The following is a 4,507-nucleotide window of genomic DNA, read 5'->3' as shown; positions in this document are numbered from 1 at the left end:
ATGTTATATGATCATCTTAATCATTAGAGACCTTATCACAATTCATCCTCTAAGTGCATTCTGATAGTTAAGAAGAAGAGTATTGTTAAAGTGGTTAAATCAAGAAGATGAGCCATACTTCGTTGCAATAAAAGTCTTAGAGTTATACTCTAAAATTGTAACTTGAGTGACATGTCTTAAAGAAGGTTTAAAACACTTGTCAAATGTAAGAGTAAAAGTTTTCTACCCCTGTACATTTGAAATTGGTAAGTTGTGATGTTTTGGATAAAACAAGACCAAATAAGGCCAATTGTGTGAAGTGTTTGTCTTGATTAGAATCCACACTATCTCTTGAATATTTGACAAGTGAGTCTGATATGTCAAGAGGACAGTGGGAGTCTTAATGCTCTTGAAAGTTTCAAGACTTAATCAAGAATAAAACCTAAAGTCCTTCACTAGCACACAACTTAAGGTTTATAACTTATCATGTTGAAAATTTTGTGCCTATTCAAGTTGGCTTTGCATAGGAGTTCTGAGAGTTCTCAATTGGTTGCACAACAACTTGGAAGCAATGGCAGGCCCTTGAGCTTCCAGATGACAAGAATTTAACATTACACAAGTTTAATCCAAATGAGTTTGGATTTGTCACTAACATTGTCTTGTGATTATGGTGTTGGCAAATTCACATGGATAAGAACACATACACTATTAAATCTAAGTGTCATAAGGTTTCTCTCCGATTCATGAAAATGATGGTGAGGAAACACTTTCACTAAGTAGATTTTAGCTAGATAGCAATTGTGATATTTGCATTCTCAAAGTCGTTAGTGGAGCGTGTGTGGTTTACCGACACACTAACATGGACTTTGAGAAGTGGAAAAGGTCTAAACAATTGAGACTATGATTACGGCATCCCTTTTCATAGTTCTAAATTTGTTTAGACACACATATGAGGTATCTAAGAGAGGTGTATGATTTTGATAAAGTTTTATCAAAACAATCTAGTATCAGAAATCTGAACTTTGGTAAAAAAAAGTCAATAAAGTATTGATTTCTAGAAGTCCAGCTGATTTCTGAGTACATGTCAAAGCTAAGGGGAGCATAAGTGTTAGTGGGAGCATGATAATTATGATAAAAGTTGCAAGTTAGCAATGTTACTTATAGAAAACAAAAGTTTCAATTGGGAAAGAGTTGTTTTGCTATAATTAAGGGAGAGGAAATTATACTTCATCTCAAATCTAAAAGCTTAGATTGAGGTTTTAATCGTATTTAGTCAAGGAAATATATATGAATTTCATGTTGGAATGGCTCAACATAAGGAAATTCTGTATATGGGTCCATTATTTGCATTCTAAATTTCGATTATGATTACAGCATCCCTTTTCATAATCTGAATTATGAGAACTTGGCAAATTGAAACGGAAATATTATAGCAAAAGACTGGTTTAGTCTTTATGTGAGACATCATGAATCACATCCCATATGCTTCGGATATAGGATCGATTACATGTGCTATATTCATCCGTTCTAAAATTTTCCAAATGCCTGGGGCATTAAGAAGGGAAAAGGTCTAGAATTTGATATGACTAAAAGGATTTAACAATTGTCGAGGATAATCTAAGGTTTACCAAAGATTGGTTGCTCAAGGAAAGTTGGAAGTATAATGATAATTCTGGAAGGACCATATTAACATAATCTGTAAGGAGGAAACTCTTGTTTAGAAGTGATAGTCAAAATGGAATATGGAAATGTTTCAAAGTTAGAAATTATTCAATATATGTAAGATTAGTAAACTTAATGCAAGAAGGATGTTTCCAAGGAGTTGATCTCCTTTGGAATGCTCTGTAATGTTTATTATCAAGTCTTTGCGACTTTATGCACAATCATTACAAGAGGATCTATGCATATAGGTTTAGAATCTAACAGATTTTAGTAAATGGCATGAATTTGGAATTCTTGCATTTGCAGTAAGGATTTGGGACTATGAAAAGAGGATCATTGGAGTTATGTTCAATTGATCTTATTCAAAAAGTAAAGATCATAAACAAACATAGTATGCATACTTGGTGTGTGGCATGACTAGTGTTTAGAAAACATAGTGTACATGCTCGGAGCATGGGACAACTAGTGTTTTAATTCAAGAATAAAGTTGATAGCTGAAACAATATACAATGAATAATGTGTAATCATATGGTGATAAATATAAGGTGTTTATATAAGTTCATAGGTTTTGATACCATATTGGATTCAATTATTATTGTGTTTCATTTTTGCATGTTTTAACTTCCAGAATAACTAGGTCATTGTTCTGGATGACTAAGTTATTCAAACCATCCACAGTCGGTCATATGTTGGAAGTAGATATGAATTAAGACTGTCATGTGTTGGATTGTAGAGGTCTAAGATGTTGGACAAAGGGCTACAACACTCATGAGTGCTCATAAGTTCTGAGTATTGGATTCAACCCGCACTCATTGGAATCACTTCATGGATTTTATCACGAGTGATCATGAGATGATAATATCTTATATTCTTTAAACAAAGAGATATGAGTTGTTACTATGAGTTGGTTGTACATTGATTGCACGAAAACGCATTCGGTAACTCGGTGTTATAAAACGTGCCTTTGTGTATGATTCAACAAGTAGTAGAACAAGCCATATGAGTCGAAGTTTATCCATTCCTTTTACCTTCGGGATAAAAGTGATATCTGTGGGCCCCTCGATGATTTGATGATGAAAAACGGAAGTGCTCAGCCGGGCCAGGACTGATTTGATTTGTTCAATTAGTCAGTCGTCATAAATCGGAAACTGAGAAACAACAAATGGATAGAGAGAATGATTATAATCCATGTCTCAGTCCATATGATATCTAGAATGGAGGAATATATGATCCCTTATCTAATGGACAAGTCATTGACAAGGTCAGAGTTCATCTACAAGGTCAGAGTTCCACATAAGCTTTTGAGAGCTACGATTGCCAGTCGGTTCTTGAAGTCATATGCAATAATAGTTTTAGACTTATCCAAGTGGAAGACTGTTGGATTGATGTCTAAGTCCATAACTATAATTGGTAAGACTTGACCCAACCCAGCATGCTCCATTTGGGTTGCATGGCATCATGCATTTGGATAGATTGAAATGAGAGAAATAACACTTAAGGTTTGTTAATATATTATAAGTTCTAATATATTAATAAGGTTATTTAATTAGTATTGATCAAGAATTAATTTGGGATTAATTAAGTGATCAAAAGAAGACTAATTAAATATATGGGTTGATTGTGTAAATCATTCATTTTTATATATGTGGGCTTGTGATCCAAAATTCCTTATGTTGGACTAAGTCCATGGGGTGACCCATGGATACTCCATGGAGGTTAAAATCCATGGAGCATAAGGAATGGGTAAAGTCATGAGTTACATGGTGTAACCCTAATAGCAACCATATAAAAGATTCACATGGCTCAAGAAATCATGCACTATGTGTGAGTGTGAGGGCTAAACGATTTCAAGGAGTGTTCAAGTTTCTCTCAAGTTATTCCAAGTGTATTTGGTGTTGTGTGAACCATTTGAGGTGTCACACTTGGGGCACTAGGCACTCAAGCTTCATGAAGACTTTCTACATCAAAGAGGTATGTAATTCTAACTTGATATATTCATATGAATCATGTTATTATGCTAGTTAGGATGAATACCTTGGAAAGTTCATATTTGTATGTATAATAGAGAAAAAATAGATCCAAGGTATTTAGGGTTGCATGTACACTTAGGAGTGTTAGAATGCTAAAAACCCAACAGAAAGATCATGGATGCTATTGTTTTCCTGCTATTGATTTACTTTTTGTGTCAATGTATTCATCATGGAGAAGATTTTTTTGTTGGAAATAAACAGGAGAGGTGTAAGGACATACCTTATGATCTGATGAGTCAAACACTCTATACGCGGACTGCCAGCACCAGCATCAGCACCAACATCAGCATCAATGTTAACACCTCAAGACTTATCAGAGTCAGCATGTAATTAAGTAATCTAATTTAATATTTTTATACTAGGTAATTATACAGGCATATATATTAGATACAATCACTTGATTGAATGGATATAGTAGTATAGCTTAATATATATTCAACATTAGGGTGAAACCCTAATGTAAGTCTTGGTGATTGTCTTTGTGACAACCCAATTTTATGGTGAAATCAAACCCTTTCTTGGTGAAACACAACTTTATAAATATCTCATCTTCTTTACTTTTTATGTTCTTTATTTGTTTAGCTAATTGTTTTGTTCTTTTTTTTTTATTTTACTTTAAGTGTATACGGTCAATACGAACCTTCAATTGGTATCAGAGCAGGTTTTTTTATACACTCATGTTATCATGTCGACATGCGACAATCCAATTCCTTTTGTCTCAAGAAGATTCCTCCTTTCGATGAGCACAACTTCGCCATGTGGAAAAATAAGGCCATGGTTGTTGTTGAAACCATGGCCAATGAGATTCTTAAAATTGTTGAAAAAAGTACTAACAT

This window comes from Lactuca saligna, chromosome 5 (genome assembly GCF_052625555.1).
Source record: "Lactuca saligna cultivar CGN05327 chromosome 5, ASM5262555v1, whole genome shotgun sequence".
Taxonomy (NCBI): Eukaryota; Viridiplantae; Streptophyta; class Magnoliopsida; order Asterales; family Asteraceae; genus Lactuca; species Lactuca saligna.
The sequence above is the reverse complement of the archived record's forward strand: the minus strand, read 5'-3'. Positions refer to the sequence as shown.